The sequence below is a fragment of the Lissotriton vulgaris genome, chromosome 5, assembly GCF_964263255.1.
Source record: "Lissotriton vulgaris chromosome 5, aLisVul1.2, whole genome shotgun sequence".
NCBI classification, from domain to species: domain Eukaryota; kingdom Metazoa; phylum Chordata; class Amphibia; order Caudata; family Salamandridae; genus Lissotriton; species Lissotriton vulgaris.
The window spans coordinates 1,122,547,074-1,122,574,333 of NC_141693.1; the positions used below are offsets into that span (position 1 = coordinate 1,122,547,074).

The following is a 27,260-nucleotide window of genomic DNA, read 5'->3' on the forward strand; positions in this document are numbered from 1 at the left end:
CAGCCTTGTTACATTTCATGCCGTTCCCCACAGCACTAATTGGTTCTTTGGGTGCTGCCCTAGTGGAACTGGTTATATCGGGGCTGTGGTCCCTCTCAGCCCTCCTTAGTCACCTGTATCTGATTCTTTAACTGCTCTAACCTCCATAGCACACTGTGTCCTGAGTTTACTCATTCAGTGCGGTTTTATTGATGACCCTGTTGCCACAAATACATTTCTAGGGAGAACTTGCCTTGCGGATGAGTGCCACATCACTTGGTCTTGATGGTCCCCCTCTGTATCGTCCCCGTCCCAACAAACAAGTTGGCGCGCTTCTTTCAGGGGTGCATCCCCGCTGCGTGAGCGCTCTTTACAGGACGGAAACATATTAGCTCAGACCAGGCATGAAAAGGCCGAACACAAGAAAGCCAACCCTTCCTGCCAGCCCCCAGGATGTCCCTCATCCATTTCGAAAGTCCCCACCTATGCATGCCCTCCCTATACATTCATCTATGCCATGCAGCCCGCACTGATCCCCGCTGAATGAACGCACGCACCACATACATACATACATCCACCCCTGACGTGCCCGACCCCATCACACAGCCACATCTCGACCCCACCACACACAGCCACAGCACCCTCATCTGGAACGGCGTTAACTTTTCACCCCCCCCCCCCGATCCCCCATCCTCCTTCCATCCCCCCCACGCCAGCATCGGACTGGCCTTCGTAGTGTGTTGGGGTATACCAGCGTGGGGCACTATACACTTCTTGAGAACTGTGTTCTGCTGTACAGCGCATAGACGCACGTAGTGCCCCACCACAGGTACCAACAACCAGGAAAACAAGCATTTGCAATGCAACAGGTGTCGCATTATTAAAGTTTGAGCTATTGGCATTGCTAAATAATGCAACACCAATAGCTTTTGTTGCAGTTGGTGTTGCAATATTTAGCAATGCCAATAGCTCAAACTTAATTAACCCGAGACCTATTGCATTGCAAATGCTTGTTCTTCCTGCGCTCATTCCTGTCTCATTCTCTTCCCCCTAGACCTCCTCTCCTCTATAATTTCTCTCCTGTTTCCCCTTTCCCTCCTTCGTCTCCTACAGTTTGCCCCCTTACCTCTGCAGCTTATCATTCTCTCGCTCTTCTTCCTCTCTCTTCCCTCCCCCATTTCTCTATCTCCTCAATGTCTCCCATTTCCCTCCCTCTCGCCTTCTCCCAGTCACCCCCTTCCTTGTTTCGCAGAAATAAAACACTGCTCTGTGTGGAGAAAAAGGTCTGGGTTTCTACTTTGATGTCAGCAGACCTTTGCACCGGGCCGCGGGGTTGTTTGTGGCAGCCCACACTACAGGTACAATGAGTGTGAGTGCACGTGTTAATATGCTAGTGTGGCTACGGGACACTTGTCGTTCAGCCTTATAATCCTGCTTGCAGAGATACGAATCTTCGTCAGATGACTTCTTTCGAATTTTTGCGGCCCAAAAACATTATTTCGCATACAATAAGTGCTTAAAATAATTTTTGGGTAGAGCATGCTGCATCCATTCACTCTTATTGTCTTTTGATCGCAGGGGTCTCCTTCCCTCGCCACTCAACAAAAAGCATCCCAAAAGTGCTGCTGTTTCAAATGTTGAAGAAAATTTTTGCTGAGACACAACCCCATTAATATTTTAATGTTCCACTCGTAGACTCGTTGTTAAAAAAAATCCCCCAAACGAACATATGTTTTAGACAATGAACGCAGCCTGTCTTGATGCTCTATAGCACTAGCATCCATTTTGTGTTAGGGGCAGGGTGACAGACAAGAAGAGGTTGTTTTTCAACTTTTTCTCGCAGCATTACATATTTACGATGACAAATTAGCCAGGAAAGCGAATGTTCTGATTTCACAGAAATAGCAAACTACCTTGCGAAATACATTTCAGAAGTAAAAGCTCACCAATTTTGGGAAATTTTATAATCACTTTTTATTCTGTTCCTATTTTCCCTATAGGCCCTGCGCATTTGGAATAACATAAACAGCAGTGTAGACGTAGGACTGAGGTCTTCTAGGTCTCTACTGACTATGTTAGACTTAATTTAGGTGTACGCCAGGTAGCTCAGAGGTCACTGGAAACTTTCTTGACTGAATAGGAAGTGATCAGCTTCCCTGGCTCAGACAAGAAGGAATTCAGCTTCCGACAACCGCATAAACATGACAATTTTGCTCCTCAGAATAAGAGTCAATCTCTAGAGTCGTGTGAAACAATAGACAGCTATTTCACTCAGTCAGTTGTGCAGATTTACTTTCACCAGAGTGCAGAGAATGGAGAGACGGGCGTTTTCAATAAAAGATATTATTTATTGAGCAGTCTTCCTTCTCATGCAAGAGAAATGAATTGCCACAATTGCAAGACTTGTTATTATGAAAAGTGCGTACAGTAAAAGGAGTATTACGAAATAACACTGTAAAAGCATTGATATGGTTTCTTAGCCATAAGATAGTTAAAATGAATAAAATATATATATTCATATATACATTGGCTAACGACCTCAACTGGTGCTTCTAACTACGCCTACCCCGGTGTACCTGACCTAAGCCTAATACATGGGAGGGAGTAAGTAAGTAGCAATTTAAGTTAGGTTGGTTTTGCCAAGAGTTTCTTTCAAGAATTCTCTCTAAGGGTTTAGTCAGCACCGTACCTCTGGAATAGAATGTAGGAGGTCTGGTATCTCCTTCTTAGGACCCGATATCCCAGTCACCCGCAAGGGTAGGCTGGAAACGCCGGAGCTGGATTTTCTCGGCAGGAGAAAAGACAGCGTCTTTCTTAGCGCGTCAAGGACGAGGGGCAGCGTCCGTGGGCTTCTCACATCTGCTGGGCTCTCTGCAAGGGGACAGCTGTTTGTCTCCAGTATTCACCACCACCATGTGTTTGCTTAAGGCAACGTTGGTATATTTATACCTGAAGGGTGCCGAGTTTGACGTAAGTTTTTGGACATAAGACGTCAATAAAGATGTCACTAAGAATTGGTTGTTCTTACAGTGCTCGCAGGAGTTCTATTACTAATCAAAACAAAGCAAGCGGGGCTTTCCCAGGTTGCTGGGGGTTTGGTATGTCGAAAGAACTCGGTGTGCTATCTAGGAATCTAAGAAAGTGGCTTCTGCTGTGTCATGGACTGTCATGGACTGCAGAGGCAAGTAACTGAAATATGGCTCTGATTCTTATGCCATTATAGGGATATGTATTGAATATAGCCGTATAGGGGCATGAGGTCACAATATTGATCGGGGTCCTAGATAAAACACATCACCCACTCCATGAATTTATGTCCATCAAATTACTAAAAACTAAAGCAATAAGAAGCAAGTGCATTCCTACCCACCCCAAAATACATTTTGCATTTGAAATGGTGTATATGAAATACATGAAAATGAATAGGTACTGTACGTTATCAAGCATAGTAATCATTCAAAAAATGTTTTGCATATATATTCAGTTGAACGATTTTGCGAAAAATTACCATGAAATGTCTCTCATTACAGAAAAGAAGGGCGAGACTGTTTCATCACATGTAAATACAATTGCTGTAAAATGCGCTAGAGGCTGCGGTATTATTACGTCTCTAGATCTACTAAAAATAGAAGCTCTGTTCTTTATGAATAGTTCTACTTTAAGCAAAGTACGTGTGCCAGAAAAAAGGTAAATATTTTGGAAATTTTAGGAAAAAAATAATAATTTCATGATGAGCGGGGAAAAAAATAGTTCAAAACGCTTTTCAGTAGCTTTTGTTTATCAAAGCTGAAGGCCGAATTCAGAGTTCATGGGAACGCTGTGTGCCGGATTGTTTTCCAAAAGTTATTGTTTCTGTTCAGGAGAGAACATCATTTCAGACAGGCTCGCAAAGAATTGGTCTACATATTCAGGTGACAGTTCGACCAAGTTCGATAATGCTGTAACTTGGCAGTTGTGAGAATGATTGCTATCATCGATTTCAGGATCAGCAATGCTCACAGAAGGTCGTACCTGGGTGATGTTGCTTTCATTTCTAGCTTCACTGCCACCACCTAGTCGTAGCGCAGGAGTCTCAACGAATGCCGTCATCAGGATTGGTAACCGCTGGGGACAACACGATGCGTGAGCCGTTACTGGACTTAGCAAAGTATCGACATCCATTGGCACTGCTGATTGTAGTGCAAGACAGGTGTCTAACACGCATTCCTCTCCGCATAGCATACATCGAAGCACAGGTAAGATGCAGGTCTTCCATATAGGTCTGAATGAAAGAAACCAGGTCATATTCAGATCTCTTAGCCGGGCTATCCCAAGGACTTTAGTTATGCGGTCCCGGTAGCGTATTGCTAGGATCGTTTCTTCCATCCTTGCCAGAGTCATGTCTGCGTTTTGGTTTGCCATATCGGAGCAGGAGGGTCAAAAATAAAATACCTGCTACGAGTCCCAAAAGTAGTGGTAGGCCGCCAAAGATCGAATGGACAAAATTGGGAAAGATGCCCAGGACTGCTTCAAATGGTGTTAACAGTCCCGAAAAAATTGTCTTAAGTACATTCGAGATACCACTGGCATTCGACATATTTAGGATTTGGCTGAGCATTTCTGTGAAATGCACGGGGCAATTTGTTGATAAAAGTGTATGTATCTCTGCAGTTGTCCTTGCAACTTGGAGATCATACGTCTCTTTTGATGACGTGATGGGCACTGTTGTCTGCAAAAGCACAGACCTCATTCTGCTTAAAGTATCAATTCGTATAGAAGAGATATTCAAAGGAGGCCAAATCGGAGCCACTGAGTCTCCAGGGCCATTTGGATACAATGCTTGCATACAGCAAGTGACCATGGAACTCACACTTAAGAGATATGCTTTCCCTGGCACCAAGCCACAACAGCTGTGATCTGTTATTAGAACGTAACTCCCGTTAGAAAGTTGCCTAAAGAATGGCTCTATTTGTGCTGCAGGTGTGCCATGTTGGTGGCATGAAAGGTTATTTGAAGTACCCTCACAGGCCCCATGTAAGTTAATACCTTGGCACAAAAGTATATCCCGCTTAGTGATTGTTTACACTCATTACCACTAAGAAATACATTTTTGTTGTTGTCACTATAGCATGTGTATGTAAGGTAATTTCCATGATGACTTAATGTATCCTTTACCCAACTTTTCATACTGGCCTGCCGGTATATACTCAAGGCAATTTTTAAACTGGAAAGTTGTTATCGGAATTGTGATAATCCTGTGTATTATCCATTCAATGACAGGTATTTCTGACATTGTCAATGGTAATCTCTCAAGTTTTTCGATGCTCAGGATTGTATAGTCTGCTCCTTTCTGTGCCAAACTGATTTGTTTATCAGTAAGGTTAAAGATAGAAAACAATGAAGTTGTGTTGATTAAACGCCATGGCACATAGCCCGAACGGAGATTTTGCAACGTCCAGCCTAGCTGTACAATAGAACGTAATTGGGACTGGCCATGTTGTAACATTAGCAAGTCCTGGTCTATTATATCAATTGAAGATGATACAATACTGTCCAGTGAATATATTCTGGTGGACAGAGTCATTAACCCATTGTCCACAACAGAAAGTGATTTTTCCAAATTAATACGATCAATTTCTTCTATTTTCTTGGCTGTTTCAATTTGAGTTTCTTTCCATGCCTCGTTGTATGCAGCATATATGCTGGCCGCTATTAAACGTTTTTGACGCTGTTTGCGTAGTCCCATAATGAAATCGCGCAAATCAGCACCATCTTTAAGTAAAGACAAGTGTTGCTTAATTTGTGCCAGTGTGGATGTTTGTAGCCATTCAAGGCATAGTTTCCCTACACTGTAAGTTGTTACTATCCCTGGATGTTGTCTCTGGGAGTATCTAGGGTCTGGTCTGGTCATTTTTAACCCCTGTAATTTGTTCAGGTATCTATCTTGACAGTTATTCGTGTCTGTAGGCCAGATTAACCACTTTTTCCAATCAGGATGTGTTCTGTTTTCGTTTAAAATTTGGGATACATCTACTTCAATATCTGTGGTTGCATTATCAGGTATTGGCTTTGGAATAGACGGTTTGTTAAGGTCTTTAATCTTGGCTAGACCAAGACAGGTTGTTTGTTAAATTGTGTCATTCAAGAACATTATTTGTTCTGGGATCATGCAGGCTCAAAATAATGCTTCTAGGCCTTGTACCTGCTAATCTTTTGTACCCCAGATGGTTTTTGTTTCAATGTTATTTTTCCAGAAATCAAAACCAAATGTAATAATTTTTTCATAAAATGCTTCTGAATATATCAATTTAGTATTTGTCAGCATGGTTTTTGTCCCTGTTTTATCCAACAGTTTATAATAAAAATTTTCTGCATTACTTGTGTTAAACCCTGAAAAGTATTGGAATTTCTCATAGAATGTTTTTGAACTGCTTTTAGGTGGAGTAGCACAATGTTCCCATTAGTTATATTTAAAAACATTTCTAGGTTGAGCAGATTTATGTAAATAGTGGTCTGCATAATGTGTAAAACAGTACATCTGTACATAATTAGATGAACCTTGCAAATAATCATGTTCTGTAAATTTTGCTGATAAAACTAAATCTGACATCATATCATTTATACTTTTAAAGTCCCAATCATCAGAGAATGTACTTGGTTTTACAAAGTCACTTAATGAAACCTTAAATTGGTGAGGAGCTCGACCGGGCCATATATTTCATAGTCTGGCTTGTCCCAAACTACCCCGCCGGGTATTGGAATGGCTGTGACATTTACTGATGATAGTTCTCTTTTCTCGATGTGAGATGATTTGTGAGGCTTCAGAACTAAGTTGATGTTCTGACTTGCTGTGTCCATTGAACTGTATTTTCCCTCAATGAAATTTCCCAAAGTAGCATGATGAGCCAAAGCAGGAGGAAAAATACACCTAGTCCAATCCAAAATTCTAACCATGGAGAAATAAGATAGGTTTCTTTGAGTTGATGAAAGAGTTCTGTTGCTTTTTCTTTAAAAGTCTTTGTTTCTGGCATCACTTCAGGGTCGCTTTGATCTTCAGAAAAGTTATCGAAATTGATGAAGTAGCGAGATGCAGTTCTGTCGATTGTTGGAATTGTTTTTCCCATTTGGCTTTCATTAGCGCATTCTGATGCCACATCATTGTAGACTGGTGTTTCATGACGAACTGTTTCAATTTGGGTTTCAAGAGGCACAAGTTCCATGGCATTTCTGCATAGTCCTTTTTTATTCACTGCAGGTTTATCAAAGGTGATTAGTCTTTCAGTTTGAACCTCTTGGATACTAGCAAATTTGGGTATTCTGTTACTTCTTGGGAGTCCACTGGGCCTGCTATTGATTATAGGCCACATGATTGTGGTTTCACCAGGTCAATTGATACAACTCTGTTCTCCTTTTTACCAGCAAGGGGCGGTAGTACTACTGATCTTGTTCGGTTGATTGCTAAGACAGGTACTGCTTTTGTGTAAGAAGGCCCAAATTCCTTCTTCACTGCTATTTTCTCTCTGACCAGATCCCCAATCTTTGGAATTCAGACAGGTCTTGCTGGGACAGGTGGTGTGTCTTCAGTGGTGGTTGGCTGTTGTTTTAACTTTATGTTGCTCAGGGCTTTTCTTGTTTCATTTAAGTCCTGTAAAACAGCCTTTGATGTCAAAGTCTTTTTTCTTATCTTCTACCACTGAAGCAAGACTATCTAAGTCCTGAACATACATTCTAGTTCCGAACAATAGTTCGTATGGGCTGAATCCTTGTAGAGAATTTCTTGGCAAGTTGTTAAGACTACGTTGGACACTTGTTAAATGTTGGACCCACCCATCACCCGAACCTAATACCTTTGCCATTATAGATTGCTTTACGTCTCGGTTTTTTCTTTCCACTACTTCCCTCAGGATGGAAGGGACAAAAGAATCACAATCCAATGCCCATACTGGTCATGGCCTCCTTATAAGCTCGAGAGCTAAAAGCAGGACCCTGGTCAGAATGAAGCATGGCAATTGCGTATGTGCCGATAAAGACTCGCAAATCTTTTATAACAGTTCTGGCGTCAGCCGAGCACTGGGGCCACATCCATATGAATCTCATACAGGAATCCACTGCGACCATAATATATTTATAGTTGCCATCCCTTTGAAGGGGACCACAGTGGTCCAGGTAAACACATGCTAGTGGTTTATCTGAGATGAGAAGGGGTGTCTGCGCTGGTGGTTTCACTGTTGATACTTTCATTTTTTGACATATTTCGCATTCTAGCACATATTTCTTAGTTTGTATTCTCATGCGGGGCCACCAATATCTCTGTTTTAATAATGATATTGTTGCGGAAACGCCAGCGTGTGCAGAAGCAAGCCCTTCATGTGCCGCTGTAATTAGTCCTAAACTGTGTTCCATGTTTGGAATTACTCTATCCCCCACTCCAGGGATTCGAGCGAAAGGAACATTATTTGTATCTGTTAAATATGAGTAATTTTCTGGAAAGCCTTTTGGGAGTGTTTTTCTATCATCTTTTACTGACGCACTGACAGCTTGTAGTATATCGCTGTCTATTTTTGTTTTTGACCGGGTGATAGCAGCTACGGAAGCCGTTTGCACAGCTGCCTTCGCTGCTTCATCAGCCAATGAATTCCCTGTAACGTGAACGCCATCACGTTGATGACTCAGAGTGTGTATCACGTGAGTCTTTTGTAGTTCCTTCTGTAAAAGAACTACTTGTTCCTAAAGCATTTTATGCTTGATTGTGCCACCTGTGTCGTCTTTGTAATCATTTTGAACCCAGTTCTGCAAATCATTATTGTAAGAATTGACTCAAAAATGCCAATCGCACACGATTAGTGTCGGGAATTCACGTTCGGCATTTTCAAGCGCCATCTTTAAAGATCTGATTTCAGCTCGCTGAGCCGAACATTTTCTCAGTGATTTGGTTTTTGTTATTTTCGGTCTGAATTTACCGCAGAGCCAGAGACCTTTAACAATCGCGCAGGCTGCATCGTAGGATTTATGCTCTACATTGTAATGCTGTGCAAATCTGTCTGTATAGATTATACAGGAGTACTGTTCTAGAGGGAGAATTTCGATTGGCAGAGGATATTCTTTTTCATATTTTAAATCATTCCGTTTTTTCATGTTCGGGACGAAATAGTATTTCACGTCTTCTGCAGCAAGAGAATTTTCCCGCTGTATCCATTACGGATCTAGTGCCACTGTTTTTAGATTTACTGGGCTGAAAAGCGCCTCGATGGCTGATTCTGCTGTGAAAACAGTTATTCTTTTGCCTTGGGCTAGGGCTCGTTCTCTTGCTACAGCAGTTTGAACTGCCTTTACAGTATTTTCTGTGAGACTGAATGTTTTTTCTGCTTGTGTGTACAAATGTGATTTGTAAGCTATTGGTACTGTTTCTCCCTCATTAGAGGTCAGGTACGTGAATCCGCATCTTCCTGGGATGACCCGGATTACAAGGTTGCGTGTATTGTCACGTGTTTCTAATTTTGTTTTAGCTAACATGTCTGTTTGCAGTGACCTCAAAATTTCTGTGTGTTTTTGAGTCCAGTTGATTGGTTTAAAATCAGGTTTTATTAATTCATAGAGAGGTTTAATCCTCTCTGCATAGTTTAAAATGTAAGTTCTTCCAAAATTCAGGAAGCCTAGAATCGATTGTAAGTTCTTCAGCGTTTTTGGTGCTTGGAGTACAGCGCACTTCTCTAAGAAGTTGTCCGCTAGGCTTTTCCCTTCACTTGATAATTCGTATCCTAAAAATAGGACTGTTAGATGGGCAATTCGTGACTTTTTAAAGTTGAATTTGTAACTCTCTGCTGCGAACCCTAGTATTATGGTAATCACTCTTTTCAAGTGAGTATCCAAGTCGTCATCTGTGAGATAGATGTCATCGACATAAGATAATGCCTCATCATCATACATTTGTAGTAACTCTGTTACTCTGGCTGAGAATAGTCCTGGGCTGTTCTTGAATCCCTGTGGGAGCCTACAGAAATTTTTCTGTGACCCCATTATTGAGAAAGCGGTCAAGTACCTGCTTTCTGGTGCAATATTTTGACAAAAGAACCCATTAGATATGTCTAATATTGTTTTTTTTTTTTTTTATCCTCATTTGCCGTCTTGCCGTATTACCTTTGTTCTATTCCACCTCTGGGCTGTTATTATCTCTTAGGCTGGTCTAGAATAATGGGGCGTAGACAACACATATTTTTGAGTCTGGTCACCTCTCGACTATCCTTCTTGACCACCTGACCCAAGATGTGTATCCTCCACCATCTCTATTCCTCGTTCTCGGATCCAAATACCAGCGAGACAGGCACGGGCTTAATCATCAGACTTTTAACATAAATATAACTTTAACCAAAATTTAGCAGGAAGGGTATCCAAAAACCTCTATTTCTTTTAGAGCAATCTAACATATCTAACTTTGCTATATATCTCATGGCTAAGATCCAGTCCAATAAGGTAGGACTGAGTGGTGAGACCCATAGTTTACATATCTCTCGACGTGCTAATAACATAGCATAAAAAATAAGTCTAACATTGTTACCCAAAACTCTATTTTGTAAATCATGTCTCCCAGAAATAATTAATTCGGGGCTTACCTCGATGGGTTGGTTTAATGAATGTCTAATATTGTTTTGTATTTTTTGCGAACTATGTTATTCATTAGCGCAGCACTATGCGAATTTTGTACTGCAAATGTTTTGCAACATGAGTTAAGGTGTCTGTAGTCCAAGACTAGACGATACGAATCGTCCGGTTTGGAGACAGGAAACAAAGGATTGTTCATTTGAGAGGTGCATGTTTCAATTACCCCTTGGTATTCAAGTTGATCTAAAATCTCCCTGACCTGTTTTTTAGCTTCTTGCTTAATTGGGTACTGCCTTTGTGCAGTTGGTTGACATTTTAACTGCATTTTGTGAGGAGGAGAGTCCTCATCCCGTCCTACATGATTCTTATATAATGCTGGTGCCTGGGCTACTGCCCATTTCCTTGCATATATATATTTAGTGTGAATTGGAATGTGATTTGAGAAGGCAGGCATAATCATTTCTTCGCCATGAGGGCACTCCCTGACAAACTCTGGGGGCCAATCTTTCTCGGCTAACTGGATGTCATAGCCTTTTGAGAGGTTATCCCAAAATAGACCCCTTATTTTTCTAGTCTTATCTCCCTCTATACGCAGTGTTATTTCGTATATCTTATGAGGTTCGCTAACTCTGGTATCTGCAGTTTCTACTTGAATGTATTAATTCGTGTCCACTGTCTCCAGATGACTCATCAGGATCTTGCGAGCTATGCTGATTTCTGCTGCACTGCCTAGCATTGTCTGTGCCCACTCTCCGTTTTTCAGCTGTGTCCTCAGTATTCTCGGCATGTTCGATTACTCTAATACTGGCTACCTTCTTTCTTGGAAATTGTAGTTTTTTACTTTGAGCAGGGTCCTTGTCTTTGGATTTGGTGTGCTCTTCCCTTGGTTCTGACCGTCCTCTTCTTTCCGATTTCTGCGAAAAATATCGAGAGGGACGTGTATCAATACTTTGATATCTATCAGGCTTTTTCAAGTTATCCCTATTTCTAAGGTTATATCTTTTCTCAGAGTGCTCCCTCTGGGGAGACTGATGTTCTCGTTTCGGAGTTCTTTCTCTCCGTCGAGGAGACCTTCCTCTGGACTGGAAAACTTTTTCTTTGGGAGTGGATTGTTTATTTACATCCCAGCTCTTTTTAGGAGTGTTTAGATTATTTTTAATACATTATTTTTCAGGATTTTCAAGTAGTTGGGGTTTTACTGGTTTCCCACCCAAACTATCTCTACCTAATTCTTCATAGCATTTTTCTATTATTCTGGCAAGCTCAATTGGTTGATCTGTTATATCTGTTTCTTTCAATTTCTGGCGGATCACCACTGATGCTGCTTCTCCTTTTATGTTGGCTAGTAATATAGCCTAGACCTGCTTGAAGTCTTTAGTAATTTCATACCAAGAGTTAAAGCAGGTTCTGGACCGTATTCATTCTGAATTTGTTTTAGCACATCTGGTATTACCGCCATGGACGGAACACCATGTGTTTTAGTGTAAATGGAAGCAAAGACTGTACCCCAAGTGTCACAGTCCTCCACATGTGGTGCGACCCCCATTGGAAGGCAGATACTCAGAATTCTGTGTTTCTCAATAGGGGTAGTATTCGGGAATACTGCCTCTATTTGAGTAATTTTCTGTGCTAACCAGAAAGGAATTTGTTCCCATATTGTGGGAGTTTTTCCAAGACATGATTGTATGTTTTGTGGTGTAATTTTATTTGTGTTCCCCTGATGGGGGGTTAGCTGTGGAATATTAACAGCTGTTTGGACTGTTGCAGTCCGCATTACATATTGGACTAACTGTCTGTGTATTTTAATTAATAATTTTAGTTGTGCTAAAAGTTCTTCTTTTGACATTTTTTCAATGTCTGGATGTGGTGTGTAGCTGGCTAGAACCGGCCACGTTGCTCCTGGTCTACCTAGTGGACCGAGCCTGGTGATGTGATCATTATGTTTTAGGGCACCTTTAAACCAGAGCAGGTGCTCTTGGTATTTTAATGGGATTCAATCTCCTCGAAAGGAGCGTACTCTTCCGGTGGTTCCCCTATTTTGAAATAGTGGAACTCGTGTGTTGTAGCGTTTGCCGCTGGAAAGTTTATCCAAGAATCGATTACCTCTGTCTGCCGATATTCGTGTGCCTCTATCACGAAAATGACTGTACCACCTCGTGGTGTCAGTCCATTCTCTATAAGTTTTGAAGTTATAGATTTTCTTATGTTTGCCGGGATGATAATCGCACCCGGTTTATTAATCCCTGTAACATCGAAACCCGGTTGATTTGCATCTACTGCGACTTCATTGGTTCAGTTGTTAATGCCATTGTTTGACATTATATTAATGAAGGTTTGCAGAGCAGGTTTCCAAGGAAACAAAGATTAGGTGCACAATATTTTGGAACACTGTATCCTTCAATGTTGACTAAACCAGAAACTCTACATAGGAATTTTTTCCTACTAAGTTCTGGCGGATTTTAACCTTTCACCCACTCCAGACGTCTATTGGAGTATTTACGGGAGAAAGGGTCTGTGTGAAAAAGCACGACTGAGTTACTCTAACGTCTTGCGTTAGTTTTATCGCCTTACCAAACGTTGGGCGCCATGTAGTGTAGTTCCTATTTTCCCTATAGGCCCTGCGCATTGGAATAACATAAACAGCAGTGTAGACGTAGGACTGAGGTCTTCTAGGTCTTTACTGACTATGTTAGACTTAATTTAGGTTTGCGCCAGCTAGCTCAGAGGTCACTGGAAACTTTCTTGACTGAATAGGAAGTGATCAGCTTCCCTGGCTCAGACAAGAATGGATTCAGCTTCCGACAACCGCATAAACATGACAACTTTGCTCCTCAGAATAAGAGACAATCTCTAGAGTCGTGTGAAACAATAGACAGCTATTTCACTCAGTCAGTTGTGCAGATTTACTTTCACCAGAGTGCAGAGAATGGAGAGACAGGCATTTTCAATAAAAGATATTATTGATTGAGCAGTCTTCCTTCTCATGCCAGAGAAATGAATTGCCACAATTGCAAGACTTGTTATTATGAAAAGTGCGTACAGTAAAAGGAGTATTACGAAATAATACTGTAAAAGCATTGATATGATTTCTTAGCCATAAGATAGTTAAAATGAATAAAATATATACATTGGCTAACGACCTCAACTGGTGCTTCTAACTACACCTACCCCGGTGTACCTGACCTAAGCTAATACATGGGAGGGAGTAAGTAAGTAGCAATTTAAGTTAAGTTGGTTTTGCCAAGAGTTTGTTTCAAGAATTCTCTCTAAGGGTTTAGTCAGCACCGTACCTCTGGAATAGAATGTAGGAGGTCTGGTATCTCCTTCTTATGACCCGATATCCCAGTCACCCGCAAGGGTAGGCTGGAAACGCCGGAGCTGGATTTTCTCGGCAGGAGAAAAGACAGCATCTTTGTCAGTGCGTCAAGGAGGAGGGGCAGCGTCCGTGGGTTTCTCGCATCTGCTGGGCTCTCTGCAAGGGGACAGCTGTTCGTCTACAGTATTCACCACCACTGTGTGTTTGCTTAAGGCAACATTGGTATATTTATGCCTGAAAGGTGCCGAGTTTGACGTAAGTTTTTGGACATAAGACGTCAATAAAGATGTCACTAAGAACAGGTCGTTCTTACAGTGCTCGCAGCAGTTCTATTACTAATCAAAACAAAGCAAGCGGGGCTTTCCCAGGTTGCTGGGGGTTTGGTATGTCGAAAGAACTTGGTGTGCTATCTAGGAATCTAAGGTAGTGGCTTCTGCTGTGTCATGGACTGTCATGGACTGCAGAGGCAAGTTACTGAAATATGGCTCTGATTCTTATGCCATTATAGGGCTATGTATTGATTATAGCCGTATAGGGGCATGAGGTCACAATATTGATTGGGTCCTAGATAAAACACATCAATATGCGCTTGTACAGAACAAAGGAGAAGCTGTATAAAATAAAAGCAGTGGTGAGAAGTTCTTTCAGCCACACAAGGCAGCTGTAATTACTTAACTAGGCCTGACGCAAAAAACTGACATGGCAAAAAAAGACTTCAAAACTGCACGCACACGTTTAGTTCCTTCCTTTCCCTTTTCTTTATTTTCCTTCCTCTTTCCCTCCATGCTTCTTACTTTCTATTTTTTTTTAAGTTTGAATTTATTGAGAGCAAAAAACAGGAACAGAAATTAAGAAAACAGGTAAATGATACAGTCCTACAAAATATATGATAAAAAACGTAATTGGCAAAAAAACTTTGTAAAGTATAAAGTGACACAGAAGAAAAACAGTCAAAATATGCAAAGAAAAAGCTACATCATAAGCATAACCATAGCAAAGGATAAAAAATAATCAACTTTGAGACAAAGGATAAAAAATATGAAGTAATTAAATTAGTGATGAAAAAGGCAATGGGAGGGAATTCAAGTTGGTTTGCGTACATCGTCTGAATGAGATGTGGATGAGGAGGACGGGGAAGTAATCAGTGTTAAATAATTAGTTAAAGGTAGCAACAGTAGATCCCTTTTGATTGCTAGGGAGATAGGAGTGACATAATTAGTGTCTAGTCGATGATGAAAACAAACAGCGTTCCACCAAGAGCGAAAGGGCACACTTTTCCCATCTTTATAAAATAATCAGAGATAACATCATTTTGATAGAATCAAGGCGACCCCACCAGGAAAGGAAGAGAGGATTCGAGAGAGAAATAGGTGAATTCAATTTTTTAAGTATAGAATCAAAATTTATTTTCAGAGTGTCCGACAAAAGAGGAGCAAACCAAATTCCTAGATATTTAATCTTAGAGGGTTGCCAAGAGAAGCCAGATTGTTCAAAAAGATTCTTTTGGCATAAATTGTTTAAGGGGAGAATTTCACATTTATCGACATTAAGTCGGTGACCAGAGACTTGAGAAAAAGACGAGACCTGCTGAAGGAAGAACAGAAGAGAACACTGAGGGTCAGAACAATATAAAAGAATATCGACAGCATAAACGGAAAGCTTAACTTGTTGAGAATCAAAATGAAACCCAGAAATATTATCATCAAGTCGAATTTTGGTCAAAAAAGACTCCAGAGCCAAAATAAATAATAAAGGAGACAGTGGGCAACACTGCCTAACACCTCTATGTAAGGGGATGTAATCAGAGACCATACCAGTAGCAAAAATAGAAGCTCGGGGACCAGAATTGAGTAAAGATATAAGAGTAATAAATGTAGGTGGGAAACCAGCCCATTCAGGGGCGTAGCTAGAGCTTGTGCCGCCCGGGGCTATCCCTCAGAGTGCCGCCCCTGGGGAGGAGGGGAGGGGGCGGGTGAAAAAGGACCGAGAGACACGTAGTATCGCCGCTAATAGTTACCTCGATCATGCAAGTTATATGCACATACATGACACGGTCCAAGGTTACACAGTTAAATACACCGGTGACCGGCAGTACAAAGGAGAACACACAGACTGCCACCATACTAACACTTACATTTGTGACATTTAATTGCAGCTCTCTTCAGCACCTGCACTGCCACATATGCAGTGCAATTCTTAAATCAAATATTGTAGCGTGAAGAACAAACTGACGACTTAACGTTCACTATAAGACAACACATCTTTGCTAACATGGACTTGTATGATTTGGATGCATTTCTCAGAATATGTATGTACAAATTGCAAAATGCTCTGACGTCATCCTGAACATTTCTTTGTAAATATGTATGTTTATTATTTGGAATTATTTCTCACATTTGTTTGTAAAAAAATAACTGTAGAATACTTTAACGTTGTCTACGTGTGGTATAAAATTTCAAATAAAGAAATAAAAACGTAGAAATTACCAGCATTCACAGGGTTCTATACTTTATGGAATGTTCTCCGACACCCCACTGTACAACCGGCGGCCATGTCTACATTTCTGCAGTTGCAGGGCAATGCCTGCAATGTTCAGCTCATGGTTTGTGCACGTGGAGGGGCGCAGCTGGCACCAGAAGTACAGGTAACAGCAGCAGGCCAGGCATAAAGGAAGCATAGCTGCCAAGGTTTCAGATTGCTAAGTGTGACACTTTTTTCGCAAGGAAAATCAAGCAATAAAAACAACGGAAACATAAATATCAGAAATTACACCCATTTGAGCAAAGAGAACTGTAAGAAAATTTCAAAACGGCAGCAAAGTACTGGAAATGGAAGGGTACACGCATAGCGTAGAGGTCACAAACCCTCTGCAGACTGTAATTTATCTCAACAAGACACATTGAGCAATTTGATAAAAATTAATTCGCTCATAACAGCAGGGTGTGCGGTGCCACCCGTTATTTATTAACAACCTGAGGCTGAAGCTGCATTGCATTGCAAGTCTAAGCAATTAACATTGAGACACAATTAAGCATGGGGTGCATGCAAGCCTCAGGAGAAAAGATTGATTAAAGTCCACATAGCCTAGGGGCCACAACTCGGCTGTAGGCAGTTTTTTTTCAAATATATATACTTTTTGAGAGAGTGAGCCTTAAAAAGCCTGCGCTATCTAAGAGTACTTGCACTAGTGCGTGTTGTTCAGCAGGCTGTAAAAGTAGTCTAAAAAATACATATGGTAGTCTAAAAAATACATATGGCACTGCTAGAAATGTTTGCTTTAAAACATACCCTTACTCGTACTGACTCCTGAACATGATCATTAAAATGCCAATACTTTAAAATGACCATCAGGGTCATTTCTTATACAGGGCACTTGCAGGTTTATGCCTGGTGCAGTTAAAATCATAATTTATTTGATGCTAAGAATGATTGATCACAATGGTCCATTTGCTTGAGTGACTCCTGTGAAGTTTCATTGAATGAGCGCTCTTTCATGGTCATTCAATGTTTGTCCTTTCAATACCTACGGGAGGGAACAGGAATACGGTTTTTACATTCTATATATGTCATGCTAAATGTTAACAATGTGAATAAAATGAGAAGGATCCATTTTACTTGTATATAAATATTTTGCTGACCTATATTGCTCCGCATTACCCCAAACATTCCTCTACTGCCTGCTGGCCTCGCAGAAATAAAAATAGCTACTGATTCACGAGGTCACTGTGAAGATCTAATTTGGAACAAAGGGATTTATTTTGGAGGTAAAGTCTTACTGGAGTTTAGTTCCATCTGCTTCAGTCACTACACATTTGGCTGCTTGTGACGAGATGTAGTTAAGAGGAACAATCAAGTCTCAGCTGAGGTAAAATTATCCAAGACCAACACAAACTCACTACAGGGAGTTTGAGCCAGCTGTGCCCGCTCTTCGGAGCCATGCAGGGGACGTTTTCTATTTCTATTTCAACAGCCAACACAAGGATAATAAGGGAAAATATATCCATGGGAGGAAAACCCAGTACTGTATGTATTACAGCATATAGGTTTATCAGTTTTCTATTGTGTAAGACGACTCAGAGGTGTTATGTGTAGAGAAAACAGAACACTGTACAACTATCCTTATAATTAAATTTCAGGGGTTTGCTAGGTAGAAAGTTGAAAAACGATCACACATATAGTGACAGTAACAGAATGCTTCTCTGCGGCCTTGGCATTAGAACGGACTGTTGATCACCCCCCTCCCAGCCCGTCTGCCCTCCACCCTCCCAGAACCAACCCCTCGCCCATCTGCTGTACTCTCCCTCCTCGATATCTGTATCTGTGCAGACATGAGTTTCTTAACCAAAGGCACCCCATCCTGTAGTGTTTCTCTCTCAGCCCCACTACCAAAATATCTGATAATAAATAACCAGCGACAACCTCATCTTTCTCATCGACTCAGAAGCAGGCCTGTGCAAAACGCTTGTTACGCCAGCGTAATCTCGTACGCTACCCACAATGCCCAGTTCATAGGCACGTTGCACAAAACATGATTTAATAGATTTTTGCCTGCAGTTGGCTGGCTTGAGCAAAAAATGTCTGCTGAGAGACAGCATTTCCGCAAAAAGACATTTTCTTCTCGAACCTGTATCCTGCCGGTTGCAGGTGTAAGTTTTGTGTGTAAGCTATACACTTGCTGAAAAATTTATTTTATGTAAGATGTGTGATTACACAAGAATTAAGCATATTTTGCGATAAGGGTTGCAAATTGTATATTTGCGGATGTTTCACGTGAGTCTTACATGTCTTGCATATTAAAACTGCACCAACACTCATTGCCTTTCGTAAGGCCTTGAAGACCTGGCTATTTAATCAATAAGTTCGTGCCCTGAATCCTGTGCATCCCAGAGTATCTCACTGTGCCTAGACACCCCAGGGTATTAGCTGCGCATTAAAAATCCCATAAATAAATAAATAAATAAATGAATACACCTGACTATTCATTTTCCTCAGACTGCTGGGAGGTTTGCGCGGCCTGCTTCAGAGCCATCTCGAGTGAAATGTGGGGCCCTAAAGGCGCATTTCTGCATGTGCCAAGGACCCTCACGGAGTTGTGCATCGCGGGTCATCTGCTCGGCCTTTCACATTCCTCCGTTCGCAACCTACGCTGGCTTGCCGCCTCCAAAACAGTCTGCCCCCCCACACCCCCCTAGCTACGCCACTGAGCCCATTGCAAAGCATGAAACATAAAGTCCCAGCTAATTCTATCGAAAGCTTTTTCCGCATCTAAAGAGATGGCGGCTAAAGGATAGTTAAGCGAAGAGGCTTTATTTAGGACGTTAAAAAAGACACGAGAATTGTCAGAAGAAAGTCTACCCTTAGCAAAAATGTTATAGTCAGTATTACCCAAAGATATAGGGCGATAGTTTTTGCAAAGAGTATGATACTTACCTTCTTTAGGAATTAAACAAATCATAGCCTCCTGAAACGAGCCTCGAGAGGAGCCCGTTTCTAGGAAAGATTGAAACAAAAGAAGTAGATTTGGCAAGAGAAATGAAGCAAAATGAGTATAGAATTCAATGGTAAATCCATCGGTGCCAGAGGCTTTTCCCTGTTGTAAAACTGAGACAGCATGAGAAATCTCCTTGAGTGAAACGTCCAAATCCAAGGAACTAAAGTCAATGTGGGTAGATGGAGGAGAAGGAATAGATTGAAAATAGGAAAGGATATCAGCCGAATTCGGGATGGATTCAGGGGTTTAAAGATTTTGATAAAAGTTGACAAATTCATGAAGAATGTCCTTGTCTTTGAATAAAGCATCAACAGTAGGACTTTGAACAGAATCAATTTTAGTTCTTTCTTTTCGTACCTTCAAATAATTGGCAAGTAATTTCCCCATTTTATTTTGCCCTCCATATTAGCAGGAATTTCATTTTAATAAAAAGTTTGAGGCTGCATATGTAGTTAGTTTATTAAAAGTCATTTTGGCATCAATAAGTTCTTTGAAAGAAGCTTCAGTTTTAGAATGATAATACGTGTACTCAAGGAGTTTAATTTTATTAAGAAGTTTGGTCGATTTGGCTTCCAACAATTTTTTCCTTTGTGAGACAAAATTAACAATAAAACCTCAAGCAGCTGCCTTAAAAGAATCCCACACCATGCAAAAAAAGAATCTGGGGTGTGATTAATCACAAAAAATTCAGTAGCAAAGTCGGTGAATTTAGTGCAAAAATTGGAATCAAGGAGTAGGGAATTATTGAATCTCCATCGGCCGGGATGAGGAGAAAAGGGAATGAGATCAATATCCACATGAACGGGAGCATGGTCTGAAATTAGAATGGATCCAATGTCAGAGGATGTGGCATGTTGGGCTACTAGTGATTTACTAGGGAAAAGGTAATCAATACGAGATTGGGAGTGGTGGGAAGGGGAAGAGAAACTGTGGAGCATATTACCAAGCAATAGCAATAATTATCGCTATTGCTTGGTTAGAGACAAAAATTTACCGCTGAGCTGCGGCGATTTTTATCGCAGATAAACCTTGGTATTACCAAGGTTTATCGCAAATGCGATAAAAATCGTCCGCAATGCATGAATATCGCTGAAAAGTCAGCGAAATTCATGTATTACCGAGCTAATGCTCTTAGCTATGTTATCCACTTCCCATTGGATGACATGGCAAAGAACTGCTCAGGGCAGGTGTTAGCTTTTGGAGATATTCGCGCTTAGCGCAAATATCTCCAAAACTTGGTAATAGGAGATAGCGATGTTAGCGACTGTTTCCAGTCGCTAACATCTTGGCACGCCCACTTAGCATGTCATTAGTGATAAATATCACTGACATGCAAAGTGGGGCCCAAGATGGTCGCTATCTCCTACTAGCTGTCACTAACAGGTGTTAGCGACAGCTAGGTAATAGGGAGATAATTTTAGCTCCGCTTTCTTGGCTTTTAAAGCCCAAAAAGCGGAGATAAACCCCCTTGATAATATGCCCCTGTATTCTCTAAGGTCAGGATGAAATAGTCTCCAAATATCAACTAAAGATTTATGATGTATGGAAGCAGTAAATTGAGTATGCATTTTGGATGTACAAAATGTAACTTTGGAATTTCGATCAAGTATAGAATCAAGAACTTGATTACAATCCCCGCCAAGAATAAGATGATCATCATTGAGTAAATACAATTTTTCAGAAATTTTAGGCCAGAAAGACTTATCAACACCAGTAGGGGCGTAAACGTTAAAAATAACAATAGGAATCTTATCTATAAGTAATTTAACAATTACCCAACGGCCATTAGCATCATATTCATGAGATATAAAAGAAACATTACATTTTTCATGACACAAAATCACAACACCATTTTTTTGCCTACAGCAGGAGAATTAAATACATGACCCACCCAACATCTCTTAAGCTTAGAGGCTTCATTATCTGAAAGATGGGATTCCTGAAGTAGGGCAACATCAGTCTTAAGCTTAGCAAGATGAGACAACACCAGTTGCCTTTTAATTGGATTATTCAAACCTTTAACATTCCATATAGTAACTCGGAATTCAAATCAATAAGAGTGTATGAACAAGTAACTTAAGGTCACGAGAGCAGCCAAGAAAGAATATAAAAGAAAAGAGTGATGAGAAGAAGAACAGAATAAAAGGAAAGAGAAGATAAGTATAAAGAGAAGAAGAAGGAGAAAAAAGCGATAAGACACAGTAAGAAGAAAAAAGGGTAAGAAACAAGAAGACAGGTCAAGTCAAATACAGACGACTGAAAAACATACTTATGGAAACAAACGAAAAAACGAGGGTGACGGTGCCAAAAGACGACGACGGTGAACAACAAGAGCACGCACCGAAACAACCGCTACAAAAACATCCAGAGTGTACGAAACATATGGGGCACTTCGGGTAAGGAGGGAGGGAGGTGACATCTGTAAAAAGAGAAAGAAGGTAGTAAATATTAGGAGGGGATATGAGAAAAAGAAAGGGGCATATTTAGACAAAGGGAATAGTCAAAAACGGCAATGAAAGACCAAAATGGCGACGAAACAGTACTATAGGACCAACACTATGGAAAAACAGTTACACCATTATAAAAAAACAGTTAAGCATTTCCAGAGGCGTCCATTGGATCCGCTCCGTGATGACGAAGGAACTCTTGTAGAGCTACTGGATCTTTAAACGTGGTAGTTTTGTCCTTGTAAGTAACTTTGAAGAGGCACGGATGGAGCAAGCCATATCTAGTGTTGAGAGCCCGTAATTGAGGACGCATGTCCAGAAACTTTTTCCGACGGTCAGCAGTTGTTTTAGCTACAACTTGTGACAAGTAAAGACGGTGACCTTCCCACATAATTTGCTTTTTGGCTTTGGCAGCTGAGAGAACTTGTAGAAGATCAGTATATTGTAGAAACAACATGATGACACCTCGGGGTTTGTTAGACACTTTGGGACTAAGTCTATGGGCTCTTTGAATGTTGATGGAAAAAGAGGCGGGTAAGTCCAGAATCTTTGGGAGAAAAGATTGAAAGAAGGCAGGAGGGTTTGACCCCTCCGAAAGTTCTGGAAGACCATAAAGGTGAAGGTTATGTCTGCGGTTTCGATTTTCCAAATCCTCCGTTTGACGTTTGAGTTGAAGGATATCCGCCTCCATAGAGGAAATGCGAGAACAGGAAGTTTGAAGAGGTTCTGTTGACTGTTCTAGAATCAAAACACTAGAATCCAATGAAGACCATTTATCGTGCATAGTCTGTAGAGTTTTGGTGGTCCTTTCCATAAATGGTTTGAGGGCACGTATTTCCTCCAGGATAAGATCCATAGAGGATGAAGAAGAAGTAGAGCTCGGAGAAGGGGGGTGTTTAGAAGATACTGTCGTTGTTGGAAGCTTACTGGCAGTATGCATCTTGGGAGATGCTCCAGGATGTATCTCTGTTCTTGGTACAGGATTCTCCTCCATGTCCTAAATTGTGGAATCAGAGTCGGAGCAGATAGCGGATTTGTTAGCCGCAGAGAGCTTAATATTGCGCAATTTCCCCATAAAGAAGAAAAAATAATGTGAAAAAGGGCTCAAATTGTCAATGCCACAAAAATGAGGACTGTATCCCTTACACTATCGTGCTCGAGGGTCAAATTGGTGTATCCTTGTGGTCTTTGACAAGCATAACAAAAGAGACCCCACCCCTGGCACTCTGAACAGGATAACAGTGACCACGACGCACAGTTCATCTATATCATATAAACTTTGACCTACTTTCCTCTCAGCCTCGTCACAATACAGAACAGGTTCCACAGGTTATCTGTTTATTTTTCCTTTCTTGCCTTCCAAAGAGAAGCATTGAGAAATCGGTCAAAATGGCGGCAAAGTCAGTTCAGGGGACATAATGAGGAGAAAAAATGCAGAAAAACCAATGAAGCAACATTAATGTAGACGTAGAGCCCAAAAAGAGGAAAATACTGCAGGGAAAATGATAGCCATGGCGAATTATGAGGAGGAAAAACGCTCCAGAAGACAGTTCCACTCAGAGGGAAAATCGCGGGGAAGCGAAAAACAAAATTGCGTCCGGAATCGGAAAAATCGGTTCGCGCCAAATTTAAAGTGAAAGAGCCATTGAAATGCGCTAGAATTCAAAGCGCCAGGCTCACCTCATGTTTAGGGACCCAGATGTGGTCTTATTTATGCCAGTCCTCCGATGATGGCGCCAAAAGACGGGTGGAAGCGGCGGTCAGCGTCAGAGCTCCGTTATCGAGCCGCCATCTTAGATGGCGCGCAAGCCACGCCCCTATTTATGGGTTTTTTTGTCTTCCTTCTTTCATTATTTCGCTATTCCCTTACATCCTTACCCTATTAATCTTTTTCTTTACCTCTTTTGTTTTGATATTTTTCTATTCTTTCTATGATTTATGTCTCCATTTGTTTTCTTTGCCTGTCATTTCTTTCTTCTTCATTCAACAGCTTTTTAGACTTTATTTTGTCCTTTCGTTATTTCCTTTTTCTTACTCTTATTTTCTTCTTTCCTTCTATTTGTTTTCCTCCTTTAAGTCATTATTGAGAAACTTGCCCCACTTCCAGTTAGTAAATAAGAGAAAAATAACTTAAAAGTGCATCACTATTCCAGTATGTTGAAAATTTTATATCTGGACAAACACAGGGGCAAACACCACTGAACATTCATGAAACACAGGACAGCAGGAATAACACATTTCTGTTTGGAGCACATATCACAAAATGCGTATTTGGATATTGTTTTTGCAAGGACATTTTTTTTGGGCATATGTATGTCATAACAGTAATCCCTATAAATAAAAATAATGTATAAAAAATCAACTTACAACTTATGGTTGGGGTTAAGAACCATGTTGATCCTCTTCATGCACATGGTTTAGCGAAACAGATCCTGTAATGGCATAAAGCAACAAGCACTGGCATAGCCAATAGGTCTTGCCTTTGGGAACTTATAAGTGTTTAGCCATGCAACAGTTGATGTTGTTGCACCAAGGATATTGTGCTGCAAAACTAAAGACTTATAAGGTCCCAAAAGCGAGACCTATTGGCTATAAAATTGCTTGTAGCTTTTTCTATTTGTGCTGCATTCACAGCACACATTGAAAGAGCAAAATGCCATTAATGACTGTTTATGTGAAGGAAGGTGTCCCTCCCTGCACATAAACAATTATTAAATAATGACAATTTGCTATTTCTATTTGTACTGCATTCTGCAGCACACATAGAAGTAACAAATCTCTATTAGTGATTGTTTATGCGTAAGAACTCACATATTCCCTTCACTAATAAGCAAACCAAACTCCTATTACTTTAATCTATTTCAAAGAAACTGGAGCAAATGCATGGAATTATTTTTCACTTGAGCACACAAAGCTAATCTCAGCAATCAACAATTCCCAGTTACACTGGACTAATCACTAACATTGGGTTCTGGAGCAGCATGCTGCTGGCATATGGCACTCCAGTGCCTCATCAGGGATACGAAGCGCTATAAAATGCATTTACAATTACGATTATTGAAGTCTAATTTGAAAGACAAACAAGAAATGTTCACACAACTCAGCTTAAATTGGAAATATTACAGTTTTATTGAACTCAAGTGCCTCCACTTGCAGATCTTTCAGGTATGACGCAACATCAACTGATGAGCAGGATTTTCTATCATGCAGCTGGACAGACCTGTGCTGATGGTATTACAGTGAAAGTGGCATAAACATTTGATGCTGCCGTATGCTGTAGAGGTGATGCACAAGTGTGTGAGTTTGTATGACTAGGCTGTAAATGTTGTTTGTGTGTGAGGAAGCAATGGCTGTGTCTACCTATTCTCAGTCTGGCACGTGTACAATCTATTGTTTCTCAAATTGTGTTCTCTGCAGTTGCCTGTGGAGCTTCTAGAGTTGGTAATTGAGTGCGTAGTCTTGAATATTAAAGCTCTGAACCTGAAGACTTCCCTGTGTGCCTTTTCTAGAAAACACTGCATACTGCTCTGTATATGCACAGTAATGGAACGAAACATGATGAGGCCACCCTGCAGAATATTATTAGGGGCCTTAGACTCTCAAATCTCAAAGATACTCAAGTGATAGACTGAAAGGGGCGACTCGAAGGGTGAGGCCCTCCTGGTCAAAGGACTGCGTTGCACCCCTATACATGTGTAGGAAGCTTCGACTGCCTCTGTCTGTGCTCTGAATCGGATGTGTGTGGGTGGGTTAAACCCTTGTACTGATTCTCCCCATGACATACCTGTTCTGTGTGAGTTAGGAAAGCAAGCACTGCTGTGGCCCATGCAGAAGGTCATAGGGGCATATTAGCAAGAACCTCGTTAAAATTATCGCAGTTTTAGCGGCAGGAAACTGCTGCTAAAGCGGCGATAATGGGCTTGCTAATATGCTTTATAGAATTCCAATAGTAGCCCAGGTTAGATGTCCTGCTTCTATTGGAATTCTATAACGTATATTGGCAAGCCCATTATCGCCGTTTAAACTGCAGTTTCCTGCCGCTAAAACTGGGATAATTTTAACGAGGTTCTTGCTAATATGCCCCTATGTTTGTCAGGGTCTTTGCACTTCTAATGTCCAAATGAATGGGTTGCCGATGCACTCAAAGAATAGTATATAGATTATTAAGTAACAATATCAAAACAATTCAACACAATAGATGACAGAAGTATTTCGACAGAACTCCAGCTGAAGAGTAAATCTTGGAGTCTTTAATGAGGTATACAGCCAGCCGACACGTGTTTCATCGCATTCGCGATTCCTCAGGCTAGATTGCCGTGTAATCGTCAAAAGGTTGCTCAGCTGGTGATAATTCCAACCCAGCCGGGCCCGTGACCGATGACACTCGGTATGAGTGTGTGCGACGAGGGTTACAATCCTTGATTCTGTAAATATCTGCAGTGTAGCAGTGTCTGAGGGGCTCGGAGGTCACAAATACCTCGTGATTCAGTCTATCGTATCATCAAACAGGGTGCTATTCAAGTGTATCAATCCGCGTTTTCATTCCGGGTATGGTTCGAAAACGACGAAGACCCCAGGCCGTGTGTGGCTCTGAGATGCCGTACCGCGCGTCCTGTCCTCCGAGCTCCGTTCTTGTTTGGACTAATGTCCAAGCAGTACGTGTTTTGTGAATGGGAGGCAAGCTTGCACTGGTGATGTCCATGGGGCATCTCTTGTCTGTGCCTTAGAGAACCATGAAAATAACTTGGGTGTACATAAATGTCACTCTGCACCTTGTATGCTTGTCCTGGCCTCGCAGGACATGTTAGACCCAATTCACAAAAAAAGTAGCAAATGAACACCTAACTTTGGGGCTGTGCCAGATGTAGGTGGCTAAGTTCTGGTCGGTAACGCCGAAATTCGGTATTTAGCCATGTGCGATGTAGGTATTACCGAATGCCAACAGTAATAAGGAATCAGTAAAAATAAGGGAAACCAGTTACTGATTCCTTATTTACCGATCGACAGACACCGAAACACCAAAATACCGAATCGGTAAATAAGAAATCGGTAACAAATCGCAACTGCGATGTACCTAAAATCACTAATACAGAGAATCAGTAATACAGAGTTTGCTAAAAATCAGTATTTAAGAATCAGTAATTACCACTGACTCAAAGCAGGTGGTAATCAGGTGCACTGCATAAAAACAGCCCCAAAATGAAACAGTGTAAACACAATGCGGCCCCCTACGTTATAGCAAGGCGGCTACGTTTGCGAGCAGCAGGACTGAGGGTCTGGAGATGGGAAGAGCGTGTGTACAGACTGTGTGTCACACTGTTCCAAATGACTGAGGCAGAAATACATGAGAGGTACAGGCTACACCCACAAACCATTCTAGACCTGATACGGGACCGGCACCCATTCCTGGAGCATCAGACACCAAGGGTGCACGCCATACCAACACATG

At 41.2% G+C, this 27,260-nt stretch overlaps 1 protein-coding gene across 1 annotated transcript in view; it reads left to right on the forward strand.

Moving 5' to 3' along the window:
* TECTB (tectorin beta) overlaps nucleotides 1-27,260 on the forward strand; it is a 197,909-nt gene that overhangs the window by 14,402 nt on the left and 156,247 nt on the right. The window lies entirely within an intron of this gene.